General features: G+C 26.5%; 2 long non-coding RNA genes across 2 annotated transcripts in view; one reads left to right on the forward strand and one right to left on the reverse strand.

Annotated features, from left to right (window-relative positions):
* Positions 1-18,004, reverse strand: part of LOC132920774 (uncharacterized) — an 82,324-nt gene that overhangs the window by 12,743 nt on the left and 51,577 nt on the right. The gene's annotated exons all lie outside the window — the stretch shown is intronic.
* LOC132923391 (uncharacterized) lies at positions 5,339-11,664 on the forward strand. The gene is made up of 3 exons (XR_009661164.1): positions 5,339-5,431; positions 10,999-11,321; positions 11,392-11,664. It is a non-coding gene; the product is annotated as an uncharacterized LOC132923391 (long non-coding RNA).

The raw sequence follows: 18,004 nt of genomic DNA on the forward strand, positions 1-18,004 counted from the left end.
CTATACCATTATACCAAGTTCTTAAAAATCTATATCTGTTTTCAAAATGTGTATTAGATTACGCGTCCTACCGAACCATAAAATCACTTGTTTAGAGGCTGCAAATCCGCTAGTGGATGCTACACAGTTACACCCGCGACCCGCATTATGCTGTCTCCGCCTTAAAATTCAAACATAGTAAAACCTGTTTAAGATAGATAGATAGAATCACTTAGGCTATAGTGATAGTTTCCAAAGTAGACTCCAAATTGATAATTGTTATACAATGTAGATAGTTAAAAACATAATCTGTGAATTTTTATTTTTTTGATATCATTTATGCGAAATAAGTTCTTGTTGTTTCAAATCTATTATTTTTGAGTTTTTGAAACTTGAACAATTTTTTTTGTATTTCTGATATCAAAAAAATAAAAACGTATTTTTACAGTCAAATTTCTCTTTTTTTATGTGGTAAAAATGTTGTCCATGAGTTATGACTGTAGCCGTCTCAGTTCTTTCCCGCGCAAAATAGTTTTTACCAAGGTAGATAATCTACCGTGGTTTTTACTATGTTTTATATATTTTGTGAGACTGGGCCAACACATAATATGCAAGTGTATCTTCCTCTTAAGTGAAACATTTTAATTAATTTTAGTAAACATTTAAACATCAATATTCTTAAACTTAAAATCTCAATGTAAGTACTTAGCCACTTAAGAAAATAATCCATAATACTAAGTTAAGAAGATAAATTTAAAATTATATTAATTTATATTAATCTGCTATCAACATTTTATAACTTATACAATTTATTGAGTAACCTACACCAACTAGACAATTTAGACTAAATATTTAAAATATTACCTACATCTATATCTTTATGTAAAACCATTATTTATTAAAATTACTTTTATCCTTGGTACTTTAATTAAATAACTTAGATACTAGATATTCAAAAAAAATACTATTTAACAATTTACAAAAAAAAAAAAGATAGTCAATTTGAAGTTTTGAAGTTTCTCCTCGCCTTATTAGTTACTAAGACTCTAAGAGTGTATAACATTCATTAATAAAGGGTATGAAAATTATAAGTTATCAAAATTATGGTTTATAGTAAAATTAAAAATTCTCAAAACCAGATTATGAATATAAAATGTATTTAAAGAATGAAGAAGGTTTAGGTAGATATGGATCATTCTATACATTCTATCATGTAATATTATGAAAAAAAAATTAGAAATTATTTTAATTGTTTTAATTTTAAATTCTGAGCGTAATCATTTGGATTTACAACGCGTGGTGGAGTTTTTCTATGTTTGTCATTACTGTTTAGTGTAATAAAATTTATAATTGTCTCAATCTTAAACTTTGAGATCGAATTATGATAGTTCGTAATAGAATCTACTTGGTATTAAATAATTGCAAATGTACTTTTCAATATTGAATATGATCAGGTCAATCAGGATAAATACATGGAAACCGTATTATGAAAAAACGGAATTATTACTCAACCAGTTTTTTACAAATCTGTTAATTTAAAAATGAATAGTTAACTGCGTAGGGTCTTCCAATTTTCATAAAATGTAATATGCCTATTATTATTATTATTATAATTTTCTAGACGTAATAAAGTTTTCAAAATAGTTTATATTACGCATCTATTCACACCATTCTACGATAGACCATACACGTTATTGACTTTTATAAGTTTATTAACAATTATATGTTGGTATAAACGTATAATGGTAGGTATAATATTATAAATTATTTTAATGAGATTGACACACCAGTTCTGTTTAGGTATAATCATTTTTCGTATACATTGTTTTATGACTGAATTCGAATTAAACTCATTAGTTAGTCATTACAATTACAATGACCTGCTCAATGATGAGGTATCTCATCTGTATAGATATATACAGTTGAAATCTACTAAATTTTGATACAGGAAATACAGCTGCATTGTTTCATAGCAACTTCCTCAGTTTTAGGATATTTATTCACTTGAATGAGTAAATGTTTTTTTTTTGAACTGCATTCGGAAAAATGGCCCAGTAGGTAGCCGATAAGTGATATTATGGCGAGATAAGTGGGTCAGGCCGAGAGTAAACGATGGGTGCGCAAGCATCAGTTCACCACCACACCTAACCATCAACCACCTCGCAGTTTATTGATTAAACAGGGTTTCAATTCTTCAAGGTCGAATATTATTAAAACTGGGTCATTTGTGTTTTTCACTCGATTTTTCGTTTATTCTTTTTGGTACCATAATATTGTTTACTTTTTAAACAATTTTAATTTTATTTAATCGCAATGGATGAACGGCTATTTCTGATCTATATAGTACCTTTTTACTCATTTATAGTTTAGAGCCCAGAGCCCAACTTAAAGGAGGGGCTAGGGGGATACAGCTCCGGGCCCCCGTTGATATTTAATTATTAAAGTGGTACTGTGAAATGTTATGATAATATTATTGCTTACATAATTTACCTTTCAGTCTACAGTTTATCTTTACATACATTTTGTTGGTCAGTTTTGCCTCATTAGTACAATCGGTACATTAGTTGTTAGTATTCCGTCGACTGTTGTAGTGATGTTAAATTATTAAATTAGTTTTTAGTCGAGTTTGTGAATTTTGTTCGTTACTAGTGTGTACCAAAAACTATTGAAATTTGAAAATGTCTGAGATAATAAGGATTTATCTTAGTGGTTATGCAAAACAAAAAATAAAGAAGGAGACCGAAGACGCAGTAAGCAAGTAACCTAAATTAACGAATTTTTTAAAACTATCAACAGCGCAAACGAATTAACTAACACACTTTGATATTTCAGATCTAATTCAAAAGTTTAGTGAACTCAAATCTAGAAAAAACCCGTTGTCTTAAATTCTAAATCATGTAAATTTTTTTATTATTTACATTGACTATGTTGAAAAATGCATTATGACTTTGGCTTTGTGTACAATGTAGGTACATGATGTATATCAGTAAACGTTTGTTTAAATTAAAAACTGTATCTACACTTCTTTACTTATATTTATAATTTTAATTTCATCGTTTTATTTATATTAATCATCATTAAATAATAACTTATAGACTTATGGTATAATTTATTTATAATCTTATAAAATAAATTGAATATAAAAAATCAATTAGCAAAAAGACTGCATTTATAATTTAAGTTGATAATTTAGAATTTAGATGATAATTAATTTTGGGGGTCAATCAAAAAATTAGACCCGGGCCCCAAAATTCCTAAGTTGGGCTCTGTAATAGAGCCCTAGAATATGTGAACTAATTATTATTATTCCTTAATTGGATTTAAACATCTAAGACTCCACATTGCTATTTATAGTATTATATACCTAATACCTATGCTATTACCTACTTCAGGTAATGTGAATTATAAATTAGTTACAGTTAGGTAACAATAACAATACGACGGTTACCTAAAGGTTTTTTTTTTAAATTCTCATCATCAAACTATTTTGGGTTATTATTCTTTGTTCAACAAAAATACAATACGTAAACTATAATATAAGTTTAATTTTTCTTGTAGGTTAATACATTGGCGTGCATACAAGTAAGACTAGTAAGAGGTAACGTAATATTTAGACTCCCAGAAATCAAATTGCAAACATCGTCTATAATTTATAATGCATACAAATATAACGCAATAAATACAAATAGTTAATGTAGTTACGCATACTTTTACGAAATGTTAAATAAATCATTACCTTAAGTCAAAACAAATACATTTTAGTCTATAATTTATGTATATTATGTACAAGTAATTTTATTTATAATTAATAAGTATAAAGTATAATCAACGGCTAAGAAAATACATACACATTACTTCTCTTTTTCTTTTAGAAAACTGTAAAAGTGCCATAACGGCCATGACAATATGTACAGATACAATTAGTACGAACAATATTATGTAATCCGATATTTTTGTGCTATACTTATATAAACAGCTAGGTTCACACGTCTAATTATTTTTAATTAATGGGTGACCAACGGATTAAGATGCCTACCTAAAGCTAGTTATAGGCACTGCTAACACACACAATAATAATATATTTTATGTGTATGCAAAAAAAAATATTATATAAAATAATAAAAATACCTACTAATATGTTTTATTATAATTTATTACTATTTTTAATTAGCTCATAATATAGTATAAATATATGATAGTTATTGGAAATATAACTTGAGAAGATTAGAAAGATAAATAGATCAATAGATCATCAATAAATAGGTAATAGGTAATATGCACATATTATTATTAGGCACCCATCGGCGTAACTAGGGGGGTCTAGGGGGGCTTAGCCACTCTGTATTTGTATTTAGCGCCCCTATATAAGGTTTTAATTTTTAGCCTCATTTGACAGTTAGCCTTCAAGTTATTTTTAACTTTGGTTTTCTAGAACTCTAACTATTAAATTCTAGTTATTCCCATGTAGGTACCATAATTCGTGAAATGGAATGCTACTTTTAAGATTTAACTTCATATTCATATTAAATATTTCTTTTCGTGATATGGTAAACAGGAGAGATCCGTATAGAAAAGCTTAAATATGTATATGGTTACCTATTTAAAATAATTCATCCGATTTCAAATGTTTATATGCTTTTAGTTTTTAGGTTTAGAGTAGGTAATATATATGATAATAATAAACAACATAATATGATATATTAAATTAAAGAATAATGTTTAAAATTTATTTAATCGCACATAATAGGTATAAGTTCCATATGACTTTCCTTGTTTACACGAATAACATCTAGCTAGAACTCAAATTCCCTCCATTAATATCCGATAATTGTTTAGCACCTCTGAGGTACCTCATTTTTTTTAATCCATCTTAACTTAACACCAAAAAATATATCATGAAGGGGTTAGAATATGTTATAAACTGCAATTTTATTTTTATTATGAGACTCGATTATTAATTGTTGCACTTCGGTCCCCGGAGACTTAGATCTGGTACTAACTGCTCTAATATTAAACATAACAGAGTTAAATGGATTATTCAGAACGTACAGTTTAATACCTATGACACGCGTTTGCTGAACGGAGATAACGTATGTGAGTTAGGTTACAGTTATTATAGTTGACTGTTTCAATATGGATGATCATTGATTTATATTCAATAGAAATGATAGAATGCCCTAGTTTTTAAATAAAACATTTTTTAAATAAGTACTGAAGTAGATATGTTTACAAAAATGAAAATAAATATGTGTAATCAACTACGTCATTGTTAAGCTTAAACAACTGCTATTTGAATTTATATAATTGTCGGCTATAGATTTTACTGGTATTTTCTGTCCTCTATATTCAATTGTACCTATATGGTTTATACGATACACGGTGTTCGACGATAAAGGTGACATAAATTATTTCAAATGCAGGACCTGAATTTCATTTGGATTTTTGCTGTAATGTAAGGACTTAATATTACTTTTATTTTTCAAAATTTTAAATTTTCAAAAAATAATTTTCTACGCATGTGCAGCAAAACATAGTTTTTTTGAATTGTGGTGCAATACACATGGAACTTTACAAATGTTTTCACTTAGAACCGTGTTTAAATGTTTATATGTTTATGTCCAACTTATCATATTATTTCCTGCAAATTATGATTACAATATGTCATTATATGATATATATATATATATATATATATATCATTTCTACTAAAATGCATTATAGGAGTAATATATGTCTGTATAATTTTATTTATCGTGTTAAAATGAACTTCGATGACCGAAAACATTGAATTATAGTTAATGCCGTTAATGGTTTACATTTTATTCACAAGACTGAAGATTGTTCAGTTTGTTGTTAATCTCGCTACTACTTAATTTATTGTAAATTTCTTTGATTATTCAAAAATGATGAATCATCTTCCTTAAAAAAATATTCTAATTAGCGGCTGTTTACATATTTTTTTAACTTATACTATAAGTTTTTTTTTAATTCATTCCGAGTGGATTCATAATAAGTTATTTATGCATAACAATAATAATTTAAATGTTTCGAAACTATGAAAGAATGGTTGTTTTTATAGAAATTTTAAGTTCACTGTTTGATGAAATTGGATACCTATTTGAACGAAAAATAAGAATTTTTACATGTATTTCCAAAAATATTAACCATTTAGAGAGGAGACTTAAAATTTCCATTGTGTATATAATATAAATATATTTTTTTTATTAATTTTTTTTCTATACAAAATACATAATATTTATACAATATATTATATAGCTATATTATAGTTTTATTTCATTTGGTGATTAAAAACATCGTATGAATATAATAAATCATTCAACAATAACTGTAAGCACCTAAACTAAAAAAAACATTTAAACAAAAATAATATTTATTCATAATATGTGCTAATAAGTATAAAAAAATAGATACTATATAGCACGGGTATTTTAATTATACCTATACAATAATAATTAATATTGAATATATTATAAATGTGTCAATCATTTAAATGATTGTTTCTGGCGCAAATACCTAATATGTAACGTAAATAATAAATGTTGCATACATAAAATTAAAAAATAACTCATCATAGGTAAAAAAATATTAGTTATGTCAAGGAGACAATGAGCTATAAGCAACTATTTTATCAAAGCTGCAGTTTGTATTATGATTTATGACTATAATTTACAAAATATTTTCAGTAAAATATCTATATCGTCTATATCCTTATTATTTCTACACCTATAGGCTATAGAAGAACCCAAGGAGTCGATAAATCAGTCATTAACCAAATTATATAAATATAAGTATTATTCATTTTATACAATTTTTATTTAATAAATACTATAATACTTAATACGTTAAAATTATATTTATCTACTACGGAATAAGTCCAGAACACCGGACCACGAGTATTTAATTATATGAGTTAAAACGTTTCTAAATGGGAATATACTATTTTATTACTTAAATTTAACATGTGTACCTATAATAAAACGGTGAAAAATATATTGTACCTATTACATACATATATATATATATATATAAATTGACAAGTATATTATATTTATTTTATTCCAAAAGATAATTATTTTCTATAGCAACCCTCCTTTAGAAATTCTTGACTATGTACTAGATAAAACTATACAAGTTAGGTACTCCAGGTATATTGAACAATTAAAACTAAATATGATCTGGAATAACTGCGATCCACATTTTAAACTTCTTCTATAGTTGTACGAAACTGAAAGTTAATGTTATTATCCAATTTTGCTATGTATTTTATCATTTTTTATAATTATTATAATTTATAATATACTATACACCTATGTATACCTATGTAACTACACATAAAAATATTGGAAAGTGAGTACCACTCTGTTGTACATAGGTGTCGATTGGATATGAATCACTGTAATGAGTGGTGGGTATATAACTACTTAACACATAAGTGTGTTAAATTTTTATTCAATGCTACATCATATTGTATACGAAAAACGATTCTAAGTGGGATGGTCTGTCAGCTTATATCTCTAAATACATTTCATGATATGTTTTTTTATATAGTTATTAAAGTAATTTATTTTATTTTTAGTATCACGGTAAATTGGTATAACTTTTTCCCGTTTTCCGAAAACATTGCATTTATTATTGTATTTTTATTATTTGCAGATTATGATAATAATTAATATTTATAGTTTAATATCATATTTTATTAATTTTATTATATTTTGAGTTAATAATAATTTATTGTAAATACTAAGTTCTGTAACAATGTAACATAATATAGTGTGAAAAGGTTCAAACTAATTAACATATTTCGAAAATGGCATTGCATATAGTAAAATTTATAAATAGATACGTAAAAGTTTTAAGGCCACGATATTGTTATTTATCGTTTAGTAGGTATGTGATTTTGTACAAATTTGAATTACTTCAAATGTATATAAAAATAATTGCGTTTGTTTTCAGATTTTTTAAACTCAGTATGAAATACGTATAAGAACCATTATATTGTATTTTAAAATCTTAGTTCTGAACATTTAAGGTTTTTTAAAATTTTTACTACAAATATTTTTTTATATTTCTTGTGATTTGTAAAAATTTGAATATCAAATACGTAAAAAAAAAAATTGTGATTTTGTAATTTTAATAATTTTATATAGGTACTTACAACTTATGTAAGACCTTGTATTAAATTTTCAACAATTTTGACCCAATGAATAATTTTTTATTGACATTAATAGAAAAAAAGATTGAGATTTGCTCATAACTAATAAGTTATAGTATACAAATTACAAATTTAAAGAAAATTTTAAATTTCTACTGTTTTTCGTTTTTGAATTATCTAAAGTAAAATAAATCAATCAATTTTGTCTAAAACTGGTTAAGCGTAAAAAATTCGGCGTTTTTTTCTCGATTATTAAGGAAAGTAATGGAAAGTTTTAAGGCCCTTCCTTCAAAGTACCAATTAGGTTCAATTATGCTACCAGAAGAAACCAAAGTTGAAAATTGAAGAATTTTTACTGCTCCAATAAGTGATGACAGACAGAAAAATAAATACATGTCATTGTAAAATCAATACATTCATCACCTACTATTCAGAATCTAAGATATGGGTAAGTGGGTACCACTCTGCTGCACAATTGTAGGTTTCGAGTGAGTCCCTGTAATGAATGTGTTAAAATTAAATTCAGTATATATTATTGTATTCAAAAAACGATTCATTCTGAGTGTAGACAGTTTATCGGCCTACATCACAAAGTATATTTTGTGTTATGTTTTTTAATGTTTATCTATTAGATAAGGTCATTTATTTTTTAAAAATATTTAAAGCATTTTAAATTAAATGAAAAAGTGTTTTTTTTTAAATCTGGTCTCTGTTTGTTATCAAAATGAAGTGTCTACGTAAGAATAAGATTTAAAATAAAAAATAAAAACGATCAGATAAAAAATAGAATACTTATATGTATAATGTATATAGAGTTGTTAAAAATATTATATTTAAAATTAGTTTTGTTGCATTAACTACAACAAATTTAATTTAAAATGTAAGCTTAAAAGCTCTATGTTGTTTTTATGTAGATTACAAGATTTATTGAGTTAAGTGAAATAAAAAAAGAAAAACACACATAATGTGTGAGTATAATATTTCAAAAATCTAATTTTCAATATTGATATAAAAAATAAATATGTCTTTATGCAATATGCATATACTATATAAATATAGTACCAATTAATTGTAATTTGTAATTTTTATATTAATGAAACCAAAGTATTTTTATTGATCCAAAAGGTTATGAGTGTACACGCATACAACATTAAATCATCCATCGTTGTAAATTCAATACATTATTGATCCGCTCAGAATCTACATTATCTATTTAAATTTTATTCAGTGTTTATAATATATTAAACTTAATACAGCAATAGCGAAGTTTTCAATACACAATAGTACTTGTTGGTTTTAGTACAATAACAATTATTAAGACTATACTACTATAGTCAATTTAATCAGTAGTCAGTAGTCACTACTCACTATAATACCTATGTCTTATGTATGTTGAATATGCAGCATTATTGGACTTGTGATTTAAATATTTGTAAATTATATTCCAATAATACTTAATAGTCTATTTTTTTCAATAGTTTAAATGTTTATTATTGTTATAACTAATTATTAGTTCATGGTCATTTTATTTTATGACAATTCAACATCACATTTTTTATATTAATTATCATCATAACTATTATTGACGAAATGACGAATACATAGGTTATATATGTATATTGAAATAAAAATTTGAAATTTAATAACTCATAACAATCATAACCATAAGTGATTATTGTTTATTAAGTTATAAACATTTAACATTTATATTTCATTGTTTCTTGAGTAAAATATTGTATCAAAAAATGTATTTTAATTAGTTTTAAAAACAGAAAATTAAACTTTGCCTAAAAAAGAATAAGTTGAACCAATAATATGAGCTTATTATTGGGCTTACGAGTTAATTCGATTCTAACATGATCGGAACTCGGGATCGCATCCTATCTTCAAACGGTGGCGCCATTTTAGTTTTATAAAATGGGTTCCAAAATTTAAGCAGGCCAATTTTTTTTCGTCATGCCTTTTTTTTAAATAGTATAGATACAGTCAATACAGATATGGTTTGTGTGTAAGTTGCTTGTATGGAGTTAAACTCTTGAAAGGTATATTTTAATGAATTCAAATTATTCATTAATAATTTATTTGCCTTTTGGTATAGATCCAAAAATATTTAGTGTAGGTACTTACATTAGTTACATTTAATCAACGCAATTTATTCCAAATAAAATTAATTTATTATATTTATTTATTAATATATTATAATAAATAATAATACAATATTCCATACAAAATACATTCGTTAATCGTTTTTTTAAATTATTTATGCTATTCTAGCTTATACCTTCTAGTTTTTATTTTAGAAAATCTATTTACTGCTTCGTCTAAAGCTATTTTGTTAGTATCTTATTTTTCTATTGCTATGACCATTAAATCACTTAATCGTTTGCCACCCATTGAAGATATAATATTATATAATATTATACTAAGTGTAACCGTAGGTAGTCTGTAACGACATCATAGAAAATATGTTAGAAATATAGAATTATTCTGAATTACAACTTACAAGCATAATTGTATAATGGAATACCCACATACGCTGATACGTTCCTATTATATATTTACATATACCTATATTTATACTACATTTTGTTATACCGCATGTATACCGACTAATGAAAAAACCATTATCTGTAAAGTTGGAAATAGCTTTGGTCAATGATCATATAGACGTATAGTTCATGTTATAATCTAATAAGAATCTAAAAATAATAAATATTATGCATTATTATTTATTACCTATCTACATACATAATTATATTATATTATATATTTATATTTTATACCTATGCATTATATATAGTACCTATTCATAACAATTAATAATATATTTTAATTTTTACTCATAGGGCCATAGGTCATCGCCCGTGCGCCGTCGGCGCATCGTAAATTTTAATCCAGGTCAATAAGACTCGAAGAAAAAATAGAAGAGCCAAAGTATACCCTAGCTGCGCCCCCCCCCCCCAAATGGGCCCTTGTCTTCAAATGTCTTGGAATCATGCATTAGCTCTCTATTATTTTTACTGAATTATGCATAATACAAATAGCCAATAATACCATTTTTATTCTGTCCAGTGCAGCAGTTTCTATATACAATGTGATAATGTGATACTTTTTCTAATAAATTGATAAATGGTCAATGGACAATGGTAATTGGCAAGTGATGGTAAATGTAAGTACTTTAGCACCTCTTTTAGCAATAATTAACTCATGCCATAAAAAATAGCATGATATAATTGCAGTGATATAGTTGTGAAATGTTGAGTTGTACTGTACGTCCACAATTGTTTTCAATGAAATGCGACTAACTTCTTTGATTTGGCAAGCAGTACTGCAAGATAGCCAAGATGAAAGAAATTATACGTTTTTCTTTCGAGTAAATAAAATCATGTAAAATTATATTATAGTATATATACATATAAGCTTAAAAAGTTGAAAACAAAACATTTATACTATAAATTCTCTTAGATATAGTTAATTAGATTGTACTATTATGCATTTTTAATGCTTTTAAAAGCATGCCATCCCTAATTTACGTATGAAGATTTAGTTATTTGTTTATTTAATTATATTTAATAATTTTATTTGTTATTTGAAATAGTTAATAAATATAAACATACATTTATAACTATTAAAATTTGTTTTGCTTTTTATTCATTTTTTAATACCACTATAAAGTTTTTATATGTTAATCAATATTTTTGCTAATATGCATTTACCTGCGGGTATCAAGAACCCTTTCCCATATTTTTCATATTATAAGGGCATATTTTGGTAATTATTAGAGCATAACTATGTACATTGACACATTGTACATATTTATTAGGTTTTTAGATCTAATAATTATTAGCCCTAGTAATTATACTAGAAAAAGTATAAATAACTGTATAAATTCATACAAGATTAAACATTTTAATAGACGTATAGAAGTTGGATAAAAGGTAGTGGTAAGTACATGGTACTTATTTATACTATAAATATCTATGGTAAAAATAAATATAATACATAGAAATACAACAACAATTATAATTAATGAAAAAGCACTTAATTATGGGCGGATAATATAATATTTTTAAATTTATTTTTTAATTATTTTGAAATATTTATACAAACAATTTTTTACTTACAGTCCGAATTTATCTGTCATCTGTTTATAAGTCCGCACACGTAAGTTTCTTCATTCTCCATTATCTACCACGTGTGTTTCGCACGTACGGTCCAAACTCCTAAGTTCATCAATACTCTATTTCTATAAAATGTACCATTGTGGCATTGTCCATTGCTCCTTGTCTCGCAGAATGTTTAGAATATGGAAGTACCAAAATTGAAACTACAACGAGACCTATTAAAGTACTCAAAACTAAATTTAAACTCTATACTACGTATTTTTCTCCAAGAACGAACAATAAATTGACAAAAACATTCAATTCACCTATAATTGCGAGTTTGAAATTACCAAGTTTCATTATTATTACCTGACGAAGACCAAAAATAAAAAATATATGAAATACTGCTGTAGTGCTAACTGTAGTGAGAAAAAATAAGCAATATCTTAATATCAAAATATATATTCAACTCAAGCTTCAAGCTTTAAAAATAATCAACTAATTATCCATATATATTTTTTAAATAAATTATTAAAATTACTTAATGATTTCTTCAAAAGTTGAGATTTAACGTCATTTTTTCTTAATTACCCAGTAAAAACATGACTTGTAATTTTAATAAAATCGTCGATTATTTGAACAATACCTAAGTAGATTCCGAATGCCCGCTCAGAACTATAATCGGAAAATCTTATCATTTTAGATATTTAACCTGAATTAGGCCATTATGCCCATTATTCACTCATAATTGATAATTGTAAGTATGTTGTTATTATGAAAATAACAAATTTGCATTGTCATTATCTTGTATAGATCTCAATACAAATAATAATAGGTAATATACTAATATAGATACCAATATTTTAAATTTTTAATATTGCAAGACAAAGTTTAGCTCAATAATCAATAAATCTTTCATTTTTTTTCAGTTATAATTTTTTACAGCCTTAGAACTTTTTTTATTTTTTGAATTTTTAAGCACTTTTTTACTTTAAAAGCATTTTTCGAATATTTTATAACTTGTAAAAATAATAAATAAAATATACAATATATACATTCTTATAATTTGTAAGAATATATAAATTTTAATATGCATTTACCATAAGTTACCCAACTAAAATGTAAAAATTGTTTATTTTACTTCAACATATGATTTTAATTATGTGCCTATTATGTTTTACGTATATGTATAGAATGTATACGATGTACCAACTATTGACTATTGTATATTTGTACCAGACAATAATAAAAAATTAGGGTTTTTTTACCAGTCCTCCCTAAACAAAAAATTAATGGAAATATACCGGATTGTTCAATAGAATAATGGATAGGTATATAAAAATAGTTGTCGCCAAAAATACAAATATGACCATAATATTATATATATATTATATATATTATATTAACTATTTGTGTATATTTGGTAAATTGTATAGGAGGTACCTACCTATTTCATTTGTTGTTTAAATGCTAAGTAGAATCATGAATTATAATAGAAGTGCTTGTAACTATAAAGACGCCATGATATTATTATGTATATTGCAATATAATATAATAAATAAGCAAAATGTATTACTATTATAGTATTATATAAGTACCTATAGGTTAAATACTGAGATAGTGAGATACTCATCCCTAAAATGACTCACCTGTACAAGTTATTAGTTTATTATAGTCATAACTTGTTGAATGGATATATATTTATATTATAATTTATAACTATAAGGCAAATAAGTATTTTAATTTTTTAACAAGCATTTATTTATTGTTTTAAAGTCATTGGCGTATTATAAGTTATAAGTAGGATACATAAAATGATTGATGTATTAGGTCTATTACTTATTAGAGTACATAATGTATATAATACTAATATAGATACTATATATGGCTATATAAAATATATAATTATGTAGGTATCGTGGTGGGTATTGCCGTATTAATACGGTTTATATCGTATACTTCATATTTCATATTTCATAAAAATATCCGGACAATATACGATTAAATAATATCTAATTGTAATGTTCTTCCGGTATATTTTGTAACGAAATAATTCTAGGAAAAGCTTGTATTTTGTGCAGTGACGTAGCCAGGATTTTTATCGAGGGGGGGGGGAGGCATCAATTTTTATAAAATACAATAAAAATTTTTGTAGCAATTTTCATAGACCATTAAAAATTAAAATAATTTTTAAAATGTTCTTGATATTTCTTGTAACAGATAAGTTAAGTCAGTGGTCCCATAAGTGGAGTCGTTCCGACTGACAATACTTAAATAGACAACCGGCGTGTATGACAATCCTGATCTCGTTACCCGTCTACCATGCAGTAGTTAGCGAGAATGCGTGACATTAATATTATATAAAAGTGATGAATTACAAGTAAGTGGAAATAGAATACAGACAAGGCTTTAGTATAGAAAATATTAGAAATGCCCGCTCAAATAAGTAGCTGTTTTAATCTCGTTGATCGCTTGGGTGAAAGACATCAATAAGTTATTCGGGTGGAATTTATCAACTGATAAATTAATTAGCCAAAAAATTAAAAAGAACTATTTTAGGTTTCAAATGTTGATAATTTTATAATTATTATTTATATATATATTTTATAATCATTAATCTGTCTTAAAAAAGACAATTTTCAAAAGAAGTAGGTACTGGTATAGTGGTCATATTAATTATACTTGGGTATATATTGGTCAGTCAGTCAGCTCGGAAACAATTGGTTGAGTTCCGATGATATCTATCAAAGTATTCTCTGAGATCTTCGAGAATTCACAGTTGGAACATTTGATAATTATTCATCGGATGGCCTCTACTGTTATTCGTCGAATTATGGTTATCCAAACTCCGAATGAGCGCTTAGTAAACTCGCCGGGCAATTGCGGATTGCTGATATTAAGTCAACGGTTTGTCGTGGACAGTTGACAGTACACACTGAACACTGCAAGTCATAGAAGCGCTTATCACTTAATATGTAGTTATGTGTGCATTTTTAGGTAGATTGGTTTGTTAAATCGGTCTTTCTGTACAGTAAATTTGATTTATTGATCTAGTATAAAAATTAAACTCTGATGGGTACCTATATATTTTAGATATTGCATTATTCAATACATTTATTAACTATTAAGATAACAAAATTATGAATACAGAGAACATTATAGTAATAAAAATGTAAAGAATTAAGAATAATAATTGAAAACTTTGGACCAAAATTCATAGACTAGCCACCAGCTATCAAAGAGTACACTTTATAATGACTCATAGCTGGATATTTTTGATTGAATTAGGGTTATCTAAAAATTGTCATACACAAAATAGATTAATAAGCCAATTATTAAAATAAAAATAATAATTATGAATTTATTTTTTTTTATTGTGAAGAGTCTTGCAAATCAAACATAATACCAATGGATGCGTATAAAACTCTTTTCACTGGACTTGGACAACAGAGGTGTTCGCGCACGCGTCTTTAAAGTTGTCATACAAAACTGTCATCTCACTTCCACACTCAAAATATTATAGTAATGTAGTGGTTGAAAAAACTGATTGATACCTCCTATCTAAAAATTATTTGTTATATAAAATGCTTTTCCTTCCCTAAACATATTTTCCATGGTCATCTCCATTGAATGATGGGTTTACACGAGTGTAATTTATAATATAACGACGTGTCGACGTTGGTGTTAAGCTAGAGGATAATAGTTGCTAGTTCCCAGATGGGTGACTACCTCGGAAGTTTAACAACACACACGCTATGTTTTACCTAACCATAATCGATAAGATAAAAATAGTATTTAGTTAAAATTTCTCCCAACATAAATATATAATATAATAGCATTTGACAGAAGATCACCATAACGGAATATCGTGGATATGCAGGTTGGTAAATACCTATTACTGGTAGACGTAAATCTAAACTTTTCTACTCTAGAAAAATATAGTTTGGGTGCCATTGGATTGCATACAAATTTGTCTTTAATCTATGTACAAATAAAACTTTACACCAATTAGACTTAGTGTTGTTTATACTATTTAGATCAATATTATTTTAATTATCACGTTCAATATTTAGTATTGCCAAGGATGAAAAACTGTCTTGTGTCATAGCTGACCATAGGTAGTATAGGCTATAGGTACATGGTGTTTCTGAAATGGACGAGGTCACTAATATAGGTACCTATGCGTACTTACCTACTGTGATAACTCAATGAAGATTTTTGAAAGTTCTTTTCTCTCTTCAAAATCTGGGTTTATTCAAATTAATTTTAGAATATTATTTTAAATATAAAAATAAACACCCAAAATATAGTATTTTTTGAAAAATTCTCATACGAATCGAGGTGTCATCGTTTTTACTATTTACGATTATCAGCAGTTATCGCACGTTTTTTATATTCGAAAAAAGTGGTAGTGTAATACATCGATTTGTATGAGAACATTACAAGATAAAGAGTTATGATGGTTATTTGTTGTTATTTAACATACATGATTAATTAATACATTGTTCAATATTTTTGGGTGGCTAATATTTACACTGGAAGCTTATAAGCTCCCCTCCTCAATACGTCTATGATTGTGATGCGATATAGGTAATGAATACGATGAAAATCGTCTCCTATATTATATGGACTATAGTCTATAATGACTTTATGTCTATATATTATATTATAACGGCGATTATTAATTCATTTCGTTACGGACGTTTATGTAGCAAATTTTTTTTTCCGCTACACCGTGTTAAGTTTTTCCTGAGAAGAAGGACTACGGTTAATTTTTTTTTACGTTTTAGCTGTCACGAAAACAAAGATTGTAGGATGTGGAAGAGCGGTTAGTATACAGAGTAAAATCCAGTTCGTACCTCTGACAGTATAATATAGACCACATACCTCCCTAGTGCTAAAAACACTTATAGACTATAATGTTAAACATCTATCGACCAATTATTTCATGAATATCGGCTTCTTTTTTATTGCCGAACACGACGATACTATAACAGTAATGCAATGCACAGTTCTGTAAGTGTACCGCACACGTAAATATAATATCATATCATTATATGTATATATATTATGTCGGTCGTTAGTATTAGCATAGAATAGTCAGTATTAGGCACCACTCCCCGCGGGGACACTTGTGCAGTTGTGCAAATCTGTCGGTCTGCGTAGGTATTGGGTACATTATATACATTTATACGGCACAGGCCACAGTGATAAAACTACGGTATACACACGCACATATAGATATTAAATAAATCCATGTGTACGATTTTTTTACACGTCTACGTGCGTATTAATTTTTTTATTGGCGGCGTTGAACAAATAACTCGTAATAATATTATAAATTATAATAATGTATAATATACTCCACCCGCACGCTCATGGCGATTTAACAATAATAATATGGTAAAACGATATGACGCACACATGTAGCGTCTGCGTTCATATTAATTAATTTATTATATGATTTCGCTAAATACAATAATACAATATATCAATCATGTTTTTCGATAAGCGAGAAGATTCGACGTTTTGTATACACATAATACACATTAAATAATAATATGATATCCCGACTATTTCGTGTTATATTTAGTGGGCGTTTGACGTATGAAAAATCTACATGATATATCATTATAATCACGTATAGTCTGACCGCTCGTACGTAAATGCAGTGCGATACAATAATAATAACAACAATAATTATTATTATTAATTGATCATAATAAATAATAATCATAATGTAACGATT

This window comes from Rhopalosiphum padi, chromosome 2, assembly GCF_020882245.1.
Source record: "Rhopalosiphum padi isolate XX-2018 chromosome 2, ASM2088224v1, whole genome shotgun sequence".
In the NCBI taxonomy this organism is placed as follows: Eukaryota; Metazoa; Arthropoda; class Insecta; order Hemiptera; family Aphididae; genus Rhopalosiphum; species Rhopalosiphum padi.